Raw genomic sequence first — 23,836 nt, forward strand, 5'->3', positions numbered from 1 at the left:
AAAGGAACAGCAGATAGCACAGCCATGTTCAATGGCCTGTGGGTTGGTCTGAGGTCCACAGTCATCAGGCATACAGGGCTGAGGCCATATGGAGACATAACTGAGGAATCCTTTCCTCCCTTCCTCCCGTCCCACTTTCCTTCCCTCCCCCCCTCCTTTCCTCCTTCCTCCCTCCCTCCTTCCTTCCCCCCTTCCCTCCCTTCACTCTCCCTTCATTCCTTCCCTCCCTCCCTCCCATCCTCCCTTCCCTCTTTCCCTTCCCATTCTCTCCCCCTCCACCCTTCCACCCTTCCCCTCCTCCCTTTCTTTCCTCCTCTTCCTCCCTTTCTTCCTTCCCCCTCCTCCTTTCCTTCCTTCCCTCTTCCTCCCTTCCTTCTCTCCTTCCTTCCCTCCCTTCCCTTCTTCCTCCCTCTCTTCCCTCCTGCTTTCCCTTTCCTCCTCCCTTCCCTCCTTCCTCCCTCCCTCCCTCCCTCCCTCCCTTCCTCCCTCCCTCCCTCCCTCTCTCTGACAATAGGACTGACTGTGGCTTTCCTCTTATGAATTAAAATGGTCTTTTGTCCACCTGTGCTTTCTTGAAAACATTCAGTAAGAAATAGGAACTATCACCTATATGACTATATAACTGTCAGTTTGTTCATTTCCTGTCTGCTAATATCTCTTTAACATGAGCCTCAGTTTTAGAGTCTCTTCTTATTCAATCTGTAGTGCTAACTGGAATGCATTTGGAGAAAGAGAAGGCCCCCTTCCCTTCCTCAAAGCCCCTCCTCTTGGCTCCTGGTATGAGCTGACCCTGGGAGAAGACCATTTATCCCCACAGTCTGTGGCCCCAACACTTAACTTACTTTGCATTGCATCCACCAAGTGCTCGCTGAAACCTGGACCAGCATAACAATGACCCGCATGGTTCTGTTTCACTTGGCATGTACTCTTCCCCTATATGCACAGTTTCCTGTGGACTTCCTTAGCAGATCCTCTGCAGCAAGTAGGTGTTTCTCCACTTTTCCAGCCTGTGAACTTGAAGTTAAATTAAAAAATAATTCATCATTTTATAAATAAGTTATACAAGCTGTCACCACAGATCTGTCACTGCACAGACAGGTGCCAACATGCGCAGTATGCAAGAAGGTAACGACACCAGGATTGGAATAAAGGATGTCTAAAAAGCAATTACATCCAGATATTAGGCAAACACAATTATTTAAACTGCTAGTCAAAAACAGTTGATAAAATAGGTAATTAAAAAAGATCGACCCGAAAGCTGATTTTAAATTATTCTGTCATATGCACGTAACTCAAATAATTGCTCTCTCATAACCCAGCCTCCATTAATAGGAAATTTCACCTAGAAAAAAAATTACATATTCAGTACGTGGTGATTAAAAAAAATATATATTCTCTCAAATGCTGGAGATGATGTGAGAAACTGTATTAAAAAGTGGTTAAGAATTATGCCTGAACTGCAAACAGTAGTGTGGTCTGTCAGTGCAGTAAATCATGCTCAATAGACACTGAAATGATAAGTATGACAATGCAGTAAATCTACATCAGCCTCAGAGCACAGCAGAGGTAGGAGACCTGCCTATCCTGTGTGTGGATACAGAAGAGACAAGCTGGACAGTAGTAGGATAGAGTCATTAGAAAGGAGCTATTTTAGTAGTCCAGTTTTCACACTGAAGTCTTATGATAGGACATCAAAGCCCCTAATTAGGAGCCTGAGTTCTGTATTTAATCCATTTTATGCCCGCTTCATATATACACAAGATATCCCAGCTTCCACCTAAAACAATATCCTGACCCCTAATGCAGGGTCAGATTGATTGTTCTTAAGACCTCATTTTCTGTGCTGCTATCTGGTAGTGATGCAGGACTGACTTCAGTACTTGTGCTGTCATACTTCACCATGTCAAAAGCAGGATCAGCCCGCTGTGCTTTAGCTGGGAGGACACAGGGGTGCCCTCATTAATGCATCTGTCTTTAAGAAGCCATCCTGTGCTATCCTGCACTATCGTCTTTGAACTTGAGAAACGCTAAAACTTCAGCTATGAGCACACGGTATTACTCCATAAATGGTACTGGAACTGATTAACCTATCAATCTCTATTATTCAACTATTGCAAATGAGACACATGCTCCCATGGGGATTTACCTGGAGTGAGATCAAAAGGAAACTGTTTTCTCCCTTCCCAGCTTGAAAGTTCAGAACTTGTTTTGACTGGTGATGCTACAAATAAATAAATAAAAGAAGTGACCTGAATAACTTGAGCAATCCCCTTGGGATTGAGGCAGGAAGCATCTGAAACATGAAAAGTTGCACCCGTGTTCAAACGAGAGAGGCCCTCGTTAATTATTTACAGCAGCTGAAAGCTCATCAAAAATTTAACCACGATTTATTTCTCTGTGACTGTGCGGGCACCACAATGTGCAGAAATGGAGGCTTTAGCTGTCTTAAGTGAAGCTCTTGAGTTTTCACCTCCCCAGCATTTGAACCGCTGCTGGGAGGTTCTGAGGTGGCCCTCAATGGACTTCAGCTGTGGCAAAGCTGTGACCCGTCGCTGTCAGTAGTTGGTATCAAATACAAACCCACCTGTGGCATAGCACTACTTCCTCTCCCACCTCGTGTGCCCTTCCGTTTTGTGCACACTGGCTGAGTGAAGGCTGGGCCATTGCCCTTTGCTTTGAAGTCTGTTGCATTTGTGATTTTTCTTTGATCATCGCTGTGGAAAAGCCTGAAATGTTTTTCTCTGGAGTCTGTATACACACAGGCATAAGAGAGCTGAGAACCTCAGGAAAGGTAAAACTTCTGAACTGATCTTGATTTTGTTAATATTAAATTAAGTAGGACCAAATTGTGTTTTGCCTTGGGAGACTAATGAGGAGGAAACAATACTGTTCTACTACTATCCATGTACTCAATACATTCACCAGCGACAGGAACAGGACCTATAAACGACAGTGACTACCTTAGGATACCAACTTCCTGCAGAGGTTTCAATGATGGCACCTCATGACCAATATCTCATAAGGTCCGTGAAAAAGAATAAAAAATCAAGTATTTTCTCACCATCTCTGAGTAGAAAGCTCACAACACAAGTGGGAATTCATTTTTCATGAGAAGAGTCAGTCTCTGCATTCTCCCATGCTTCCGGAGCTTCCCAGAACCTCTTATGACTGAGTCACTCTGCCCTCTGTATCTGTGCTGGTTCAGCCTTTTCTTGGTCTACGCAGTCTACACAGCTAAATCTACTTGGGAAGCAGAGCTCAGAGTCAACTGCCCATCCTTCTTGCAAAAGCATCTGAAGCTCAGATGCCCCAGGCATGGAACAAAGCAGAAGATGCCAAAAAACAACAGCAATTCCTATTTGCAGCTGAATCCATCAGTGATGTATCAGCTCCCAACCCCACTGTGACCATCCTTTCTGAAAAGGGCTACCACTGAACAAGAGATGAAGGAGAGCAGACAGACAAGGGGGGAGCTGGGAGGAAGAAATGGTCCATCCAAGGTAAGCTGCGCCATCAAACCACTTGGTGGCTGAGGATTTTGTCCTGCTGGGTTGTGCATTTATCAGTGACACTGAGAAAATGAATGAACATTGAATACTCTGCACAGAGAGAGGATCTTTGGCAAATAGCTAAAATAAGACCCCCTCAAATCACACTGAATATTTTAATGCTTCCTGAGAAGTATCTGGGGAAAGAAACTGTACAAAGCTTTCATTATCAGTTGAAATATTACTGTATATTTTGATTCATTTGGCTCAGTTCGTGATATAATGGAGCACAACTGATGTAACTTGGCTTGATGTGACCCCTTGTTACACATACTGGAACAATATCTGCAGAAGCATTTGAAATGACACTTTTTTTTTCCCAGACATCTATTTTAAGGATCAGTGACTTCAAACAAGCAGTGCATTTGGGCATATTTTAAAGGCTTATTTCCTGCAATCATGTGCAGGTCACGGCTAAATCCTCATCAGAAAGAACGTGTTTTGGGATTCTGATGACTGAAGGGGCAGTGAAAGAAGGATACACCTAGAAAGAAAAGCATCAGAGTTTTCAGGCAGAGCCCGGACTCTGGACCGGTAAATCTTTGATAAGAATTTTTGAGCATGGTGCTTTTTTTTCCTTTGTATTTTCTTTAACATTTGAATGTGGCACCACAAGAGGTGAAACAAAACAGTCTTTGAAGTGTTGGTTAGGTGAGGTTCTGGCATTGCCGTGCACTGCACTGACATGGGCACAGACCTGGGAAGAGCCAACTGTCTTGGCAGGGAGCAGGTAGCCAATGTGATGAGCAGCTGAATCTGTTATTTTTTACCGAATTACTGAGAGTCACAGTACTTTGGAAAGTACTTTTCACAGCACTGTGACTGTACAACGAGAGTTTTAATGGCCAGTAAGCTATTTTAAGTGAGAAGGAGCAGCACAGCTTTGCTTGGCCAGATGCATAGCTGTGCTCAAGGGAGGGCTGGCGAAAGGCAGAGGGAAATGTGACAGCTTTCCACGACAGATAAGAGCTGGATTCTGGCCCACTTCGAGCTAGCTAAGCAAATAATTACCTGTGAATAAATTAGGAAGAAAAATGCTAAATATCCTTATTAATAGAGACCATATGTTTTTGGCAACTTCTCAGCAAAAGGCTCCTAAAAGTACGCAGTGACATTCTAGAGTTCCCAGTCACGTTTCCTACATACACTCACCATGTAGCAGACAGAATACTGATTTTGTGGGTATTTTAAAGCCCCACAGCCTTACCATCTGTGAATGCATGGGCAAAGCCTGTTTCTTCACCTTGAGCATACCCAAAGTATTCTTCCCAACACTCCCAGATAGGCACTCACTACTCATTTCTGGAAGCGCTCTCTTCATTTGGTGCTGCTGACAAGTTTTTACACCTGGTGTGGTTTATGGGAGCCTCTGGGCTGCTCTTATTTTCTGCTTGCAGGACAACTTCAAGCTGAAGAAACAAAAAATGGAGCGATCACAAACCACTCCAGTACCCACCTTCCCTGCCAACCCCTGCATTCCAGCCATTGCCCATTATCTCCACAGAGAGCGCTCAAAAATCAGGCTGTGACTGTCTTCCCCTCCACAGGTTTCCCTGATGTCCCAATCACTGCCCAGCTGTTCCAGCTGCACAGACAGAGGCTCCGGTTCAGATATACCAAGGGTGGCAAGCAGAGGAAGCATTCTAAGGTTCATTTATTAATCTGGTAATACATAATCTGATGTGAGCTTGAGTTGTTTATGTGCCAGAGCAAATTCAGATTTGGGAGGGATTCTGGCTTCTCTGTGCCCTGCCTACACCAGGTATTGGGAATACTACAGTCAAAAAACATCCTGAGCAAGATAAGAAGTGGTAACAGTGTAAGATGGAGAAACTTTGCCCTGGTGCTTTAAAAAAGAGAAGGTGACAGCTATCTCATAGGAGAGGAATGAGTAACCAAGCAGTTCCAATGGCCATCAGCTGGGGATGGCAATGCCACTGCTGGGCTTATATGCACTCCTGCACAGAGCCTGGATGCAGTCGGGCACTGTGCACTGGTGGTATCAGGGTGTGTGTGCTGGGGGAAGCTGGACTGATGGGCACCTGGTGACAACCAAGGGTGTTCTCAGGCTTTCAGGGAGTGGGGGAGAAACCAAAAAGGCCAGTCTGCGTGTTTCATAAAATTGACCAGTGCATTCTAAATCCAGATATTTTGATATTAAGCTTAGATTTAATCACACCGCTGTGAAAAGCCTGTTTCCCTACCTGTTACACTCAGAAGCACTTCTGCAGATGAAGACCGAGCCTTTCCATCCCACAACCTCCCACAGACATATGCACACACATTATGTCCCACGTTTAATTGCCTTTCAAAACTGTCTTATCTTGGCACAAACTTGTCGCTGGTTTATCTCTGCTCAGGATAAATGCATACCTAATCTTATTACTGGATGCATGCAGAGCAGGCAATCTCATTAAGAGCCACCCTTAAGGGATTTCTATCCAGGGATCAATTTCATAATTGGAACACAGCTACATAATATATAAATATACCCTTTCAATGGCACAGCCATTTGCCTGCTGGTCTCATGCTGTTCTGTCTTGCACATCTCATGAAGAATTGAAAAAGGGGAAGAAAAAAAAAAAAGAGAGAATCCAGAAAGTATTTTTAAACTAGAGATCCTTCTTGGAAGCTTGTTAGGTTTTCAGATCACACCACAGGCTTACAAGCTTGATTTGTCAGGTTCATGATTGTTACTGGATATGTGAGTTCTATCATTTTTAGCCTGCGTAGTCACTAAGAATAGTTTTCCCCAGCACTGCACTGAATTCTGTATGCTCTTTGTTGTAACATATAGAATTCTATAATGGGAAAAAACCTGACTTGTTAGCTACGTATCATTTTCAGAGCCAGCAGGAGCTGTAGAGCTTTTAAGAATTAAATTATGTTCATTTATTCAGTGACTGCAAAATACCCTACCAAGAGCCTAATAGCTTAAAGGCTTCCTAATCAACTTTACTTCATCATTAAATAATTATGCTTCACATCTCCGAAATTCACTTTTGTCACATCTCATAGAAGGGATAGTTAGTGAATATAAGTCATTACTGAGGCTGAGCGAACCATTCATAATTAAACCTGAGCAACGCAAAGCTTCCTGGTCTAAGGTTGTGTGAACCTTTCACTGAGTCTGGGCTAAGTTTCCTACAAACTTAAATCCAATTATATCCAAACCACAAGAAAACAGTATCTATTCGCTCACTGTGCAGACCCAAGCTACAGAATGCTTCACTTCCTTTAGTGGATTTAGCTCAAATCAAATGGGACCGATTCACTGTCTCCCTCCCATGCTGGAAACACACAGTGAGGATGGGCACCACTGATGCTCTTGGAATACATACCTGAGAAAATAGTGAGAAATGCTGACAGGTGTTTCTCACTTGGATATACCTGTATGTAGCAGTGAGGTGTGTAATTGCATGCAAGGTTTTTTGGACATCACTGAGTACTGCTAGACAGCTGGTCAAATGGAGAGAAATTAATGTCATAACTCAAAAGGAGAGTAGCACTATTAGTAAAAAAGATGATGAAATAAAGAAATGCCAGAAATGGTCATTTACTGTGTTTGCTTACCAGCAGCTCACAAGCCACTCAGAATTGAATATCCTCATCCCCAGGGCTGCCAGCCACACCATGTCCTGTCCCTGCTGCCTGCACAGCAATGATGGTGACACATCCGCATGGAATGTGGAGATGGAAGCCCAATGTGTGTCATCTCCTCTGAGGCTGCTCAAGTTGCTCTTCAGTGCTTTATGGGGAAAAAACAGAGCAATTATAAGGCTCTGCATGAGCAATAAGACTCCAATTTGTATTGTGATGGCTCTTCATCACTGGATCTACTTTCTAACAGATGGGACAGAGATGCAGGTAGGGTGGAGGGGCCACAAAAGCCCCTCCAGGTTTCCTTGGAGTTCGCCATTCTTTTTGTTTCATTTATATTTCATTAAGCATGAAATTATGTTTATAATTGTATTAGACAACTGTGTGAGATATTAGATCATAAGCCCAGACTGAATTAAAAACCATTTTTAATTAGTTATTGATTTATTCTGTTTTGTCATTTTTAATGAAATTATGCCCCTGAATTCAAAGCACCAGTGCAGGTGTGTTATCTTAGTTCATAAAACTAGCACTCTGCTTAGCTCCTAACCAACCAGGAGAGTGGAAGTTGGTGTTCTTTAACACAGTTGTGGTATCAGTCACTGATGTGCATCTGCACAAGGGGTGTGAAGGAAAGAGACGCCACACTCCAGAAGGGCTCCCTGGGCTGCAGGCACACTGCTGGGAGGAAACAGGGCTGAGGAAAACCCAGGGTAAGCTTTCAAAAAAAAAAAAAAAAAAAAAAGAAAAAAAAAAAAAAAGAAAAAGGGAAAGCAGGAAACAATATGCAGCTGTGGGATGTGTGAGATGTGTGGGATGCTGTGCTTCTGCTGGTAAGGAGCAAAAGCCCATTGCCCTGGCGATGCTGTGTTGCAGCACCAAAAGCATCAGCCACCACACAGTACTGGGATCCAGTTCAATCCCAACAGCTGCAAGGACACAGAGCAATGCTGAGCAGCGAGGCTGTCTGTGCTTTGTCTATGCATAGAAATCAGAGCCAAGAGGTTTGGGGTTCTTTGTGGTTTTGTTGTTATCTCAAATCCATCAGTTCCTCAGCTCCCTGTTATACTTTTCTACTCCATCCTGTGATGTTAATACATACACAAGGATTCACTTGGACTTCAAAAGCGCATCCTCCTGTGGTGTAGGAGCCTCAGGATATTTCTCGAGGTGTTGCAGACATTGATGGCTTTCATTTAAAAAAGAAATAATAAAGAGGCTGTAGTCTGTAAGGTGCTGCTGACGCACCTGAGCCATTCCTCAGCTCACCTTCAAAATGCTTTCTTTTTTATCACTTTCTGGCACTCACGCTTATTCTGCTAACGACCATGGATCTCCAGAACTTCTTTTCACCCTTCAGTACTTTTCAGTCTGTGTGACAACACGTTCCTCACTGGCATTTATCTCACAGTCTGACAACCCAACATGTTCCTTTTCCCATCCAAGCTCCCCAAATGCCCAACAACTGACTCTTATCCTTTCTTTCTGTTTCGGTGTGGGGTTATTTTGGCTTCTCCTTTCCTACTTCCTTTCCCCCCTTGTTCAGCCTCCCACATGGTTTCACTCACTAAAACAGCCCATGGTGAAATCAGACAAACACGTTGACTTTGCCCCCGGCCCCAGTGGTAGCTGTACTTCTGAAGCCACCATTCACCTCTAATTACACGTCTGCTGAAATCATGCAGAGAAGGAACAGTGTAAGTCATTAGCCCTCCTAAATGAATGCGCAGCTGAGTAGCTAACAAAGGGATTAACACTTGACAGCAGAAGCGTTGCACGCTGAAGGGGAGGGTCATTGGGTGGCTGCTTATTACACAGAAATAATTGCCATCCAATGCTGAAAGAAACCGATGGCTGCAGGCTGTGTTTACTGAAAAAAAAAAAAAAAAAGAAAAGAAAAAAAAGGCATTTTTTCTTATCCCTTCTGCTTAATCTTCCTTTGCACAGAGCAGGGAGGAGGCCCATTGCTGGGCAGGGCATGGCAGGGAGCACATGAGCAGGTAATGTGATGGGAGCTGAAGCCCAATCAAGTTCAAAAGGAATTCTCCTGACAGTCAGAAAGCTTTCACACCTATGATAAAACTTTGTGTTTTTTCAACTTTTACAAACACTACTTCTCTTGTTCCTCTGTTACCCTACCATGGCATCTGGCTTTACGCAATGTTTAAAAAGGTATAATAAGGTGATTATAAAGACGTAGTGAAATTATTTGTCTTTATCTATTTATCTCCACAGGTTTAGGGGACTATGGACATCCCTGTCACCATGGGGCTGTTCACAGAATCATAGAATTGCTCAGGTTGGAAAAGACCTTAAAGATCATCCAGTCCAACCACAGCCCAACCGCACTACCATAACTCTAATGGCCCTCCACTAAATCGTGTCCCTGAGCACCACATCCAAATGGCTCTTAAACACATCCAGGGACGATGACTCAACCACCTCCCTGAGCAGCCCATTCCAGTGTTTAACAACCCTTTATGCAAAGAAGTTTTTCCTAATATCCAACCTAAACTTACCTTGGCACAACTTGAGGCCATTTCCCCTCATCCTGTCACCGGTGAAATGAATTACTGAATTGTGTGTGTCTGCTGAAAACACGCTGCACACATTAACACAGTGCGATATGGAAGATCCTGTTTAGCAGATAGGGTGACCTTACAGTTAAGAAAGATTTGGGGTACGGCTTCCCTACTAGAATAAATACTCATCACTCTATTGAAATCACTGCAGCTGCTATGTTTGAAATGGGCTGAGATACATTCCCTTGTCTTTAGGCAAATGAGGACAAAGCAATGAGTAAAACAATGTAGGAGAATTCAGTACACATTTGACATTGAACAGAAAGGGTCTCCATGGTGGACTTCTGAGCAGGGATGATGCTCTCGTGCCCTACCTGGTGCAGGTTGCAGTGCAGAAGGCGTGTGGCTGATGCATGACTGGATTACGTGCCACGCAGGATCTCCAGGTAGGAAAGGTTTGGGTCTGGCTTTTTTTTCCCTTCCTTCTTCTTCCTTTCTTCAAACAACAGAAGGTGGAAAAAAACAAAAACCTTTTTAGTGTTTTTAGGAAAGAAAGATGCAATTTCAGAGCACGTTGACTCAACCGTAAAACCGGACTACATATAGATGTACTTTGACACCTTCAGCCCAACTGAAAGGCAGTGGATTTTAGTACAGTCATTTTAAGCTATCAGATGATAGCTGAGATGTAAATACCACAGATACATGAAAAGCACGGCAGCACTGGGGTGGTATGGTACAATGTGAAAAGGGTGTTTACATCCAAACATGACACGCACAGTTGAGCATGAATTCATATTAGCTCAGCTTGCGTTTCAAACATCTATTTATTAACTCTGGGTGGAAACAGCTATTTTTCAGTAGCAGAGTTCAAGTATCACAAAGGGTTCTTAATGACTTCTATAAACCTTAGCACAGCTATTATTCCAAAACCTGAGCAGAGGTGATGCTTAAGCTTTTCTATTATTCACCTCTTTTTTGGCATTTTTTCTTCCTGTGTCTTCAGTGATGTGTCAGCTTTCCTACATTCTTCCCCCTTATGTGTCACTGTTTCACTACTGTGCTGTAGCCCAGTGAGCCCGTGCACGACTGCAGCATCCTGGGTGCACACGGCCATGCACTAAGAGCTCCTACCACCCAGCACAGGAGGGGCTCATGCATGCCAGAACTACTCGTGGGCACAGGCTGGATGGAAGGCCACAGAAGCTGTGAATATGGGAATAAAAGGAAACAAATGCATGAGCTGATGCGCATCCTATGGAGTGTTTTCCATTCACTGTGGGGTACTGCTTCCTCTTGTCTGATTAAATGACATCCGGTTAGTGTATCTGCCTGATTATTTAGTTCTCTGCATCACTCTGAGTGCTGTAATCTCTCTAATTGGTGCAAAGAATTTTTTTCCTCAATAAGGTTAGAATGAAGCAGATTCTCTGTCTATGCTCCTTCACGGTTGATTCTGCTTTCAGCTTCAGAAATAATACAGAAGGAGTCTGACTGTTCCATTCATTCAAGAATTCTGACATTTGCAGCCACAGAAACAGTATTTAGGTCTGGATACAAAGGAAATATAATGCCCCAATTAATTTTCTGCATCACCAAAATGGAGCTTCTGTCAAATGGGGGAGGCAGACATTGCTGATGCTGAAGAGCCATCCCAGAACCAAGCCAGCAATGCTGTTTGGGAACAAAAGGTAAGAGATGGTCAATGAGATGAAAATGCTGATTATGTTTTTGGATGAGATAAGCAAACTGGCTTGTAATCTCAAATTCTTAAGTCTTCTTGCTGTGTTTTCACACTATCCTGAGCCTGTTGTTATGTCTGAAAACAGCCCTTGGTCTATTTTTATGCTTCAGGCAACATTAGTTCAGATGAAAACACTCTCCCTTGCCCTGATTTGTTAAAGCCCTAAGGTTTATTTCCTGATGATAAGAGGGCAGTCCCAGCCTTCTCAAAAGTGCAGATTTTCTTTAAAACAAACACTCCTGAGCTATTTGGCTGTTTAGGTGTGAGCTGGCAGTCGGCCGCACAGAGGTGCCCACATCCTCCTGAGCCGCACCAGCACATCCATCCCAACGCTGGAAGAGCGCTGGGTCAGGAACGTGCTCCCAACAGACAGCCTTGGAAAGAGCAATAATGCAAGCCTGCCAGAGATAAATAGCTGATTTGTCTATAAGCAGTTGTCTTAAAGCAAGGATACTACTGATAGTATTGATATTTCCCAACAGCTTGAATTTGCGGTGTTAGAATTGCTTGTACTCTGACTGCTTGAAATTCCTCTGGTGGTTTTTATCACAGGATGTCTAAATTGTTTAGCAAGATTCATTAACAGCGTGACAGCCTCTCTGCTGACTAAGAGCTTCCAATGGCCACTTCACAGAGCAGACACCACAAAACGTGTTGAGTTGGTGAGAAAAGAACAGGAAGGGCTGAGGCATCCCTAACTCCAAGAGAGCAGCAGGCATTATAAAGAAGGAAATCATTTTTCACTTCTATAAGGAATAGGGAAGTGATGAATGTGTAGAGCTTCAAAATAATGTGGTGACATTGTCCTGACACTCAAAACATTTGCAGAGAAGGTACTTCTGAAATACTGTCCTGGTCACCAAAGGGAGGAGGAAAGTGCCTGGCTGCACATGAAGCAAAGGTTTAAATTAGAGACTGGAAAAGCTTCCTAATGAAGAATACTTAATCAGTGAACCTGGCTGCTATGGGAAGCTGTAAAATGTAAGTTCTAAAGGACCAATTAGACTAACACCTGTCTGAAAGCAGCACAGCAGGGTTCTGACTCCTTGCAGCAAAAATGGACTTAAAGCCACTATCATACTGCAGCACTATTTCTTATCCTCCCAAATCCCACTCACATTCCAAAATCTCATTTTTGCTATTAACATGTAAAGCATCCTTCCCTAGTGAAAAAGGTGCATTCTGACTTGTGAGCTACTAATGCATCCGAGCTCGCTTAGGGAAGTCTCTCCTATAACCTTTATCTTTTGGAGGGGTTTGAGGATGAAGATCCTTGAGGAGAGGGAGAGGTTATTGCCCTTCAGCTCTCTGTGAGGTACACAAAGGTTTTACCTACCGTTCCCTAACATGACTGATTTGGTTTCCTGGTGCACTGCATGAGCAGTGCGGACATGCAGTTCACAGTTCTGGGTTTCCATCCAAAAGCCAGGATCCTTCATGCCACCCTCAGTGCTGCTTCCCAGGCCTCCAAATCCTTGACTGCATTCTTAGTCAAGAATTACAAGAACGATAACCAGCACTGTAAGTCAGCAGTACCCCCTTCAATAAGATAAAGCAGCTGTGTTGGCTCTGGAGTAGCTTAACTTTAGACTTCTGAGTATGATGAATTATTGTTTAAGGAGATGCATTCGTAATTCTGTTCCTTCCAAGCAGGTGGTTGATATTTTGAGATCCCTGCTGTATCAGCACTGTGTATATTTGGCACAGAAACTGCATGAATATTATAAATTCTATATTTAATTGAGTCTCATAATGAAACCCTGTAAATCATAGTCAGCCCATCAAACTAAACAGGAAATTGATATGTTGAGGTGTTAAATAACGTTATTTCTTTCCATCACTACAGGTTAGGCAAAACTTGGTTATTTCCCTAAGAAGGAAAAAATGATGGCAGTCAGACATAGTTGATGTAGTTCTCTATCTGAAAGTAACATAAAAATCTCCATTTACATTTATGAACATCATGCAAGTGCTGGGTGGTGAAAACTACCACTGCTTCAACTTACTGGGCTTCAACAATCCTGAACTGTTCAGCTTTTTCTGAATGAAAACTAGCGCAGGACTATACCCATACAGCTTCAGTCTGAGGCTATGGCAGAGGAACTTTATCCTAGGAAACAGAATCATAGAACAGTTAGAAAGGACCTTAAAAAAATAAAAGATTATCTAGTTCCAAGTAAGAGACAGTTCAAACAAGTGTAAGTATGATCTAGTGAGTAAGGGTAAAATCTTAACACAATGGAAAGTACAGCAATGACAGCAGAGCGGCAAGATCCCAGGCTGCAGCAAGTGAGGATTTGCTCAAATGCAACAGCTGTGGGCACAGAAATGAAGGAAAGCTGCTTACCTTCAGAAGGCCTCAGGGATGCAGGGATCTTCAGTGATATCCCCTTGCCTCCACTGCCAACCCTACAATGAAGGCTGGGAAGGGGTGCATCCTGGTTCCACCCTTCTGGTCACCCAGTGCATTGTATTGCATGCATCTGAGCTCCCCTGGGCTGGTCCTGCCTTCCCACCAGGTGCTCCATCACTGCTTCAGATTGTAACAGCATTTCCACTACATCTGCAGGCAAATTCAAGTGGAGTAAGATTTCTATCTAGCTTCTTTCAGTGGGTTGTAAACAGTGTATGTTTACATGACTAACATTGCCTTCATTAGTAGCATATTATTTTGAGGTTTTGGTACAATGAGCTACTATTTGCACCTTCTTTATCTATGGTGATTCTATGACATCAAGTCAAACAAGTGATAAGAGAGACTTGCACTCGATGAATAGAGTTCATTATTTTGCTGCATCTGGCTAATTGAATACAGAGAGCAGAGCAGCCTTTGGCACCTGACCTGCTTGGTGTTTTTTGCCTGCAGAGTGCTCTTTGTGGATGAGGACAAGGAGCTGCACATTACTCTGCATTTTCTTAACAGGCTGTTTCAAGCACTCTCCAGATTTACTTCCTCTGCTTCTCCAAACCCTATTCACACTGCTTCTCTTTACTGCTCTTACAGTGGAATTCATCACAGGCTATTTTATCTGTGTGAGAACTGAGCATGCACAAGTACAAACTGTGGGGCTGCTGTCCAAGGTTGTGGCCTTGCTTATCAAAAAGCATAATGCCTGGGAAGTGACCTCAGTAAGTCAAGGTGACCCTGAAGCATTGCACCGTGGGCAGCTGCAAGTCCCATTATGCGATAGGCAAGATGCACACTTGCTTGTCACAGGTCAGCGAAAGGTCCTGTTGAAGATGGTTTGCAGATACGTGTTGAAAAGCCTCTTTGCTCGGCCAAGGATGTTTCTTGTGATAACGTTTAAACATGACATCTTTGTTGTGCAGCATAATAGTGATGCTAGAGGAAAGTAACTCAGGTTAGCAGCTCCTGTGTTGAGGGTAAGGGAAACAACAGAGGGAAGGGTAATCTTCACCTGCTGAGGTAAATGCTTGTCACTGCCCCTGGAAAAGCAATTAAGGAAGATCGAAAGTAAGCTGGTGAGAGCATGGGCAGAAGAAACAATTTCCACTGTGCTGGGGGAGATGGGAACTGGTAAGCACAGTCTAAGCAAAGGTGGTTTTATTAAGGAACATATCTACTTCACTCAGTTTTCTTGCCTATTGGAAATTATCCAAGGCAAAAATTGACCAACAGTTCACAAAGAGGACAAGAGGGGTTCTGTGCGTACCGAGGGGCTCACTGCAAGTGTGGGTACTTGGAGAATTCTGTGTATGTCAATAGCATCCCTTGAACATGCAGGACTTCATGACGATGGGGTAAGACCTCAAGTGTATGCATAAATATAATTTCATATTTTACTATTACACAAAGAAAAATCATTCTCCCCACCAGAAAAGAGGCAAAGTTTTTCTGTAGTAGGAATCAAGAAGTAACTTTGCTGGAGGCACCGGTATTAGCTAATGAGGTCTGAATACTTTTACACACACTAAACAATACCTGCATACACTCTCCTATTGAATTTAGGGGGCTTTTTTACAGCAAATTACTGTTCTGCCCAAGTAAGTCTGTGAGCATCTGGATTTCCACTAACTGAGATTACACATCTATTAGACTATTCAGAAGTTATGACACCCTAGTATTGCCATACACTGGATTACCACACACTGAAGATAGGACCCTGGGAAATTATTCAGTACAAAGATGTAGGAGCCCTATTTTCTCAGTAACAGCAGATCTGTCTGAAGCACAGCAGTTTCAGCGACGATTTGGCTCTTGGAGCAGAAGCCATTTAACTTTGGATTTGGAAAGGCCAGTGCTGGAATGGAGGGAGCAGATTTGTGTGTCACTGGATTATAATGGGGAAGCTATTTTGCAAATAACCTGTCCTCTGAAACTGGTGACTGCAAGATGCTTTAGGAATATTGACAGTTTGCCACAAGTACAGAAACCTCAGAGTCAACTCCCATCATCAGACAACTTAACAACACATTTCACTTAAATGAAACAATTCCCTGTCCTCCTAACAATTAGGAGAACATTTCTCAGTGATTATGCTTCCCCGCAGCAAAGAGAAGGGTGCTGATCCAGGCCTACGTTTCATTTACAAATTGTGTTTATATTATGACTCATATTGAGGGCTTTTCTAGGGAGAAAACGGGGGATTATAAAATACTATTAAATATTGAGCAGATGGCTTCATCTCAAAGAAAAGAACACCCTCTGATAAAAAGTAAAATGCTCAAAATGACTTAACAGCAAGGATGCTCACCACAGCGTGTGTGATGTTTTGGAGAAAGCTGCATGAGAATGGAGCAGGTCAGCTCATTTCACACTGCTGTCATCTGGGGACTCAATCACGGGTTGGCTTCCCTTAAGATAAACAAATAACATCACAGGAGGTCACTCCTACACCAGAGTTCTGTGTGGTTGTGCATGGAGAACTGAACTGAGAGAGGCTGAGATTTTTTGCCCCATAATCACAGAGCCTTTGGTGGCACTGGGACCTGAATCAAGATTTTCAGAGCTTTTACTCAGCACCTCCATCTATTCTTCAAAGGTTAGGCCCAAAGGGAATCTGTAATGATGGCAGAGTTTCCATAGGATTACTTTGGTAACTGTTTCAGGTCTGTGTAGGATTTCCTCTCCACTTTGCCTCTTTAAAGCTAAGAGAAATGCAGTATGCCCATGGACACTGCCATCTCCACCTTCCCAGCCCTGTTCCTTCCTGCAGACCGTGCTGTTGATATCAGAAGGAAAGAACTGGCTATAAGCAGAGATAATTCTGCCTCAAGTGAATGAAAGGAAGGAAAAAAAAACAAGTTTCACGACTGGAAACAGTGCTGACAATTTCTGTTAATATTTCTACAGATGACCCCATGCCAAAGTTCTTCTGCAGTCCTGCAAAGTGCATGCCATGGGTCAGCCGGTGGGACAGCTGCCCAGGACAATGAATGCTGCCTTCCTCCCCTCTCAGGGTGATTTGTTTCCACATCCCAAACGTTTCAGTATTTTTCTATTTGATTTCTGTGGGTTGAATCCCACGCCTTCTCATGCATGCAACTATCAGTGGGCAGTTTGGGCTCTTGAGCATTTCGGAGATGTTCCAGCCAATTGTCATTCTCCACGTGACTGAATTTTATAGTCACGACTTCATTTGTTGCAGTGGTTGTGCTCACGCACCCTCTTTTTCTGAGGTTTAGAGAGGCCTTTCATTTCCTGAAACCCAGTGATAAAATCTATTCCAAAGGCCAAAGCCATTCCTTACGTTCAAAACGCATATGTGAAAAAAAAAAAAAAAAAAAAAAAGATAGGCTAATTAGTTCTAAATTAAAATTCAAAAGGAATATCCATTATTTCTGGGTTATGTATACGCACCACTTACTTCCTTAACAGTTTTTGATGAAAGATCAGCCACTGTGCCCAAGTACTGCTGAGAACACCAGCAATGCTGTCACGAGACGATATCTTGATCGAACATGGTGACCTTTAAGTTGGAGCTGTAGAAGCAAACCAGATAAGAAATGTTTTCAAAATACACACGAAAAGCACTACAATGAAAGGAAAAATTATTATCCCCACATTCTTAATTGTTTTAAACAGTTGATACAATTAAAGTAGATACTGTATTAAAACAATGGGATTTCATGCCATGCTGGCTATGTTATTCATCTTTGAATGAACTTTCCAGTTTTCCATTTATGAGGCTATGCTGATTTCTTTATGCATGCTTCTCATTTTTCTTCACATATCATATGGTCAGGACAAAAATGCTCACAGCAGGAATTGATTACTAGCCAGTCACTTCAAGCCACGTGCCCTTCCTTCTTTGTAATTATTGAATAACTTTCTGTCCTTGTTCTGTTTAAAAAAGGTTTCTACCAGCAGACAACAGCTGGGGTCATTTTTATTGCTCCTGAGTAATCTTGTTTGGTAGGAACTATCAGAATGCACAAAGCAGCCCCCTACTACCTCACTGCTTCTGTGCACAGAAGCTCTTTGGCAAGGGAAAAGGCAAAAGCAAAAACATCTACTAGCGCCAATTACATCTGCTTCCCTTTAGGTTTTGATCCTGCTTTTACAATTAGACTTGAGTGGACTAAGAGAGTTAGAACCAGGGTCAAATTTTGTCGTGTTTTTATATAATGCTTTACAAAATGAATTCCTAATCCTTGATTCTGACTGGGTGGCTCATCTGCCCTAAATATAATAAATATTAAAATTCAGGCTTTGCTGATGTCAAACAGAAATGAGAGACTGGGAGGATGAGCAGAGTTGAGTGACCTTTCCATGTAATCCCAGGTTGGATCTATAGATTAAATATATTCTCTTTGAACAAATCCATTACCATGAAAAACAAATTCAGCCTCAGTTCTTGACTGAAATGCTACTGCTTATCTCTTTCCTTTTTTTCCCTGAAGGTTTTTCTTCTGTTTTTCCTTCTTCTGAGCCCCGTGGTGTACCTTGAGCTCCAGCTTTGACAAGTGAAGCTCATCAATGTGATTCCAAATGGGAGAAAGATATGTTGTTTATCTGAAAAAATATCTAAGAAAAGGCTAGAGGAATCCAAATTTCTGCATCCTGGCACAGCCAGAGCATTGCTGTGTTATTGTGCTGCAGTTCCATATGAACACCCACAGGCTCTGTTTGCAGTGCTTTCCTGGTAAGAGATTTGAAGTTTCTAGCCCCAGAATGTGAGTCATTCCCATAACCCTTTGAATGCAGGACAGCTGGCAGCCTTGAACTTAAAGTTTAATCTTACCTGAAAGGCCGAACTTCCCAGTTTGGGTTGCTGTCTTTATTTCCAAAGCACTTGTCTAGATCACTGATGTAACTTGATATTCACATTAGCTTGCATTGTACAAATGGAGAACGCAGCATAATCTGCTGCTGAATGTACTTGAGGCATTGCATAACCTGGCTGAAGTGAGGCCAGATGTTTACTGAAGATTTATATCCTTGATGCTTTGATTTGACGTTGGTGACAGAGTAATCCAGAAAAGTGCTTGCACTGCAATCTCTCTCCATTGCCAACCATCTATAGAAAAGAAAGCAAGCAAAAAATGTAAACTAAGGACCCCAGCTATGCTGCTGCTTCCCTCAGAACTGCAATAATGAGGCCAGGCTGGGCCATGAATGAAAGCTGTAAACCACCTTCCATGGAACAGTAGGCTATCAGATCACAGAATTACCCGGGTTGGAAGGGACCTCAAGGATCATGTAGTTCCAACCCCCCTGCCTAGCAGGGCCACCAAACATACACATTTACTAGATCAGGTTGCCCAGGGCCCTGTCCAACCTGGTCTTGAACACCTCCAAGGATGGGGCATCCACAACCTCACTGGGCAGCCTGTTCCAGGACCTAACCACCCTTCTAGTAAAGAACTTTCCCCTAACATCCAACCTAAATCTTCCCTCCTTCAACTTAAAACCATTTCCCCTAGTCCTGCTATTATCAGCCCTTTCGAAGAGTTTACTCCCCTCCTGGGAGTAAGTTCCCTTCAGGTACTGAAAGGCTGCAATGAGGTCACCTCGCAACCTTCTCTTCTCCAGGCTAAACAAACCCAACTCCCTCAGCCTGTCCTCATAGGGGAGGTGCTCCAGCCCCCTGATCATCTTTGTGGCCCTCCTCTGGACCCTTTCCAAAATCTCCATATCTTTTTTGTACTGAGGGCTCCACACCTGGACACAGTACTCCAGATGGGGCCTCACAAGAGCAGAGTAGAGAGGGACAATCACCTCCCTATCCCTGCTGACCACCCCTCTCCTGATGGAGCCCAGGATCCCGTTTGCTTTCCGGTCAGGTCAAGTCCAATAAGTGCTAGGGCACAGCAATTTTTTACCACCCCAAATCCAAAGTGTTTCGACAGCAGAATCACAACTGGGATTCAGAAGAATAGAATAAAAATCCCCAAACATTCCCTCACTGACAAAGAAAGGTAAGAAAACAAACAATACAGAAGCACAGGATGCTCTGACTGCAAAAATACAGTTATTCTTGTCAGCTTCAGTTGTTTGCCCTCATCTTCACGATGGGTGTTTAGAATCAGTTCCCACTGACACCAATATCAGCACTGAGCCTTGTTCTCAGGATATCACATTGCAGTCACTGATTAATCCCTCTGTTCTATTAAATGCTTTCATTCTTTCAATAGAAAAAGTATGATAGGGTCTATCACAGAGGTATCCTGGGCTGACATTTTATCCTCCTTCTGTCATGAACTCACAGGCGAGAACAGCTGAGAATAGAGAAATGAGCCATAAAAAAAGTGAGCAAAAGATGGCACTCGGATCGCTGCATGTCAGAAATGCCATGCAGGACCAGAATATTGTCCTCACTCAGCAATGACATCGTTTTGTCACTGTCTTCAGTGCTGTTTTACTGGGCCCATCAGAGCTAACTGGACACAGCACCGCTCATCCAACTCCTGTCAGTCACATTCTAAAAATAACATTCAGCTGTCATCAAGTTATTGGAATTCATGACTATTTTATATGCTGCCCACCCTGCCTGTTTAACCCCCACATCAGCCGTGAGTCCTGGGTGACACCGGAGATTTCAGGTAAGACATACTGAACCCCAGGGACTGGATAACTCTGGATGGTAATTACTATACACATAGGAGCACTGGAAAGGAAGAATTAACAAGTATCTGCCACCATGGTTTGGTTTCATACTGTCTATTTTTGTCTCCGTACTGGTTTCCTGCATTGTCCTGCCTTTTACCAACCCCTGTGGTTGTGGTTTGCAAAACAATGTGTCTGACTTTTTAACTCCCATCCCTCTGGATTCCAGCTGGGATCAAACACTGGGTACGCCTGTTCTTGAGAAGTAACAGTGCAGGTATTTTTCACTAAGTATTTTGTGTATTATAGCTTAATACATCATCCTCTAGTGAGAGATAAGACACACAAACATAGCATAGAGCCACTGGTGTTGAGCATAAATCCAGCACTGGCTTGCAATGTGCTAATGAGCAGATGGGAGCCCACCAAGGGATAGCAGCCTCGGGGAGAAAAGGAGGATGCTGAGAGCAGCTGGAAGGCACAAGCTCCTTTATGAAGCTCATAGCTGCCATGGGGAGGAGGGCCTCGTAGAGAGCTATCTGGGAGCACTCTCGTGGGGTTTTGGTTGTGTGGAACTTGCATGAAGTCTAATAGACACCAGCATGCCCCCCTCTCCTCTACTGCAGCTTCCTGAGAATGGAGCCAACCCCCAGCAGCACCTGCTGGTTTGCTTCTCACCTGAAACCCACTGAGGTTTATCTCAAACCCCAGAGCTCTCAGACATCTGCAGAGGAGCCACTTTCTACGCTCAGCCAATGGCAGATAGCCTAGACGATCTTGCCAGAAGCAAAACTCTTGCTAATTCTCCCATCTCACTCCATAAGACATTATAACAAAGTACCAGTGCAGCAGCTCACAAAAGAATGACAACACAGAGAAATTTCTAAGGTGCTGGGAAAAAAGACTCTGGGTTCACTTCAACAGCTTCTCAGTTCCTGAAGGAGACACAGCATGCAATTCTATCTCTGCAAACATACACTCCTTTCCCCTGTGCCCTTGGTGAGCTATCTGAATAAGGCAGCAGCAGGTTTGTCTGAAAGGCACAGAGGCTTTGTATCCAAAATTTCCTTCCACATACATTTGTAACACAGTCTTTGAACACACTCTGTCACCATTTATAATTTTTTTGTCTTTCTTCTTTATCGTCTCTGCAACAGCTGCTGCTGCTACTGCCAGATGCCACCAAAATGTCTACAGAGCATCAAAACCAGGCCAGCCCTAACACTGGGCTAAGTTCTCTGAAGTCAGAAAAGAGGCACTAAAGAGTCTTTCTCCTTACTAGTGGCCAAAAACATGTCTGTTACTTTGACACAGAATCTAGCCTACCAGATAGTCATCCCCATATTGGACTCTTCTCACCCACCTGCCTAGGTTAAAGCAGGCTGCTGCAGTTTCCTGTAACATCCAAAAGGATGCACACCTACATGATATCCCTTGTTAATGAGATCAGTGGATTTGTATCATTTGGTATGAACTCGAAACACAACCACTTCAATAACTACACAACCTAACCGCTACTCTACCCCAGTAGAAATGGGTCTGGTTACACAGCAATGTGTCAAAGCTAAGTGATTTTCCAGCGGCTGATTTGCAGTGATGTCTTATTTGCACTCCGATGTGTCTGGGAACATCCACAGGGTTGTGGTGGAGCTGCCCCTTTTGACCACAGAATCATAGAATTGCTCAGGTTGGAGAAGAACTTAAAGATCATCAAGTCCAACCTCAACCTGACCATACTACCCGAACTCTAATAACCCCCTCACTAAGCCCCATTATGGAGCCTGAAGGATGGCAGAGGATTGCTTTCCCAAGTACTGACTGTTTACTGAGAAAGCAAAAGCTGAGAGTGTCTGCTGAGCCAGCTGGGATAGGTAACAGCAAGCAGCCAAAGCAAGAGCTTGAATGGAACTTGGCCAAAGTAATGCAAGCCAGCAGGGTCAATGGAACCCAACACAAGCTGTCCCCAGGGGCTGCCCTACTGCACACATATCTGGATCTCAAATAAGGCAAGGCTCTGGAGGATCATGGATCAGACCAGCTGAGTAATACTGGGAACTTCAGCACTGAGTCAAAGCCAAAGCTTTTTTAACTTTATCACATCCAAAACTGATTAAAGCAAAATAGTGCAAAATGACAGAGAAACAAACTGATCCAAATCAATATTTGGAAGAAACTGTCAACAAAGAACTTAATATATATGCCAAGCTTCCCCTTAGGAACAGACTAATTTTGCACAGACGTTCCTGAGTGGGAGATGCATCCATAAAAACACGTTGTCTCCAGATCTCACAGCATCGTGGGATCTCCTTACTGAATTAGCTTCCAGGCACAACTCAATCCTCTCTTCTTCCCCTGTGGCCAGTTCTGAGCAGCTTTCCCTGCTTTGTCTCCGTAGGGGTTAATTCCTCTCTGTTACGCAGACACTGGGATTACCCTGAGACTTTCCACAGTAGAAAAGGGAAATAAAAAGTAGTTCCTTGCATGATTTGTGGAAAACACAAAATACAATAGCAATAAAAACAGTAAAGAGCTCATTGCAACTGAAATGTCTCATTACTACTGCAAATGCCAATCATATACATGGTCAGGGTCTGGATGGTACAGGCAGTCCTTTCAACACTGTCCTTCCTTGCTCTGGGGATACAAGTCAGATATAAAAGCATGTAATCCTTCCTATTCCTGGGCTGCTGTCCTTTCATTGGCTCCCGAAACAGTGTGGTGCAGACCGTAGTGCCTGGAATAGGTAGCATACAGGGCCAGATACTCTGGAGCCAGCACAGCAGAGCAGTGCTTCCCCTTCAAATTTACATTACAGCAAGAAAATGGAGGACTCCTTCTATTGGCAAGAAATGGTGTGAGCACACAATGGGAAGATGCACTTGGAAATAAGTGGGAGAAAAAGTTCTCATCAACATACTGCTAATGGATTCAGGGCATTCGCAGATGAATGGCATAAACCAGGCTAATAATGCAGCGTCAGAAGTTTTAGACATCGAGAGCTGCCATGGGAAGACAAGGCATGTTGCTGGCTGCCAGCTGCCTCCTGCAAGGAAAGTTTGGCCACCAGTGCTGGGTTCTCCACTGGGCATTGCCCAGGCACAGTGTGCCCAAGCCCTGCTCAAGAAAATGTCCCTATTAAACATCTGTACATATACATCGCATGAGAGCTATAGCTGAGCTCCTCATATCAATGCATTTCTTTGTGCACATGAGAAGATGATTATATTCATTTTATAGATCTGGGATTATACTTCTGAGACCAGAAATGGTCCCAGAAGTTTGGCACCTTTCTCCTGGCAGCAACCAAGCTAAGGCTTAAGCTTTACTGCTGACACAGACACATCACTCTTAGCCTGCACGGAGCTTCTCCTGGATCACTCAAGACACATTATGTGCCTAAGGGATCAGACTT

At 43.5% G+C, this 23,836-nt stretch overlaps 1 long non-coding RNA gene across 1 annotated transcript in view; it reads right to left on the reverse strand.

The window, feature by feature from the left end:
* Positions 1–23,836, reverse strand: part of LOC107320795 (uncharacterized) — a 167,893-nt gene that overhangs the window by 24,797 nt on the left and 119,260 nt on the right. The window contains exons 3-10 of the long non-coding RNA XR_014933774.1: positions 18,620–18,895; positions 17,243–17,357; positions 13,762–16,230; positions 13,421–13,524; positions 10,045–10,166; positions 7,122–7,296; positions 2,147–4,957; positions 843–1,014 (exon numbers count right to left, since the gene is read on the reverse strand). This is a non-coding gene — a long non-coding RNA (uncharacterized LOC107320795). The remainder of the gene's footprint in view (positions 1–842; positions 1,015–2,146; positions 4,958–7,121; positions 7,297–10,044; positions 10,167–13,420; positions 13,525–13,761; positions 16,231–17,242; positions 17,358–18,619; positions 18,896–23,836) is intronic.

The sequence above is a fragment of the Coturnix japonica genome, chromosome 13, assembly GCF_054131305.1.
Source record: "Coturnix japonica strain WE chromosome 13, WE-NBRP24, whole genome shotgun sequence".
Classification (NCBI taxonomy): Eukaryota; Metazoa; Chordata; class Aves; order Galliformes; family Phasianidae; genus Coturnix; species Coturnix japonica.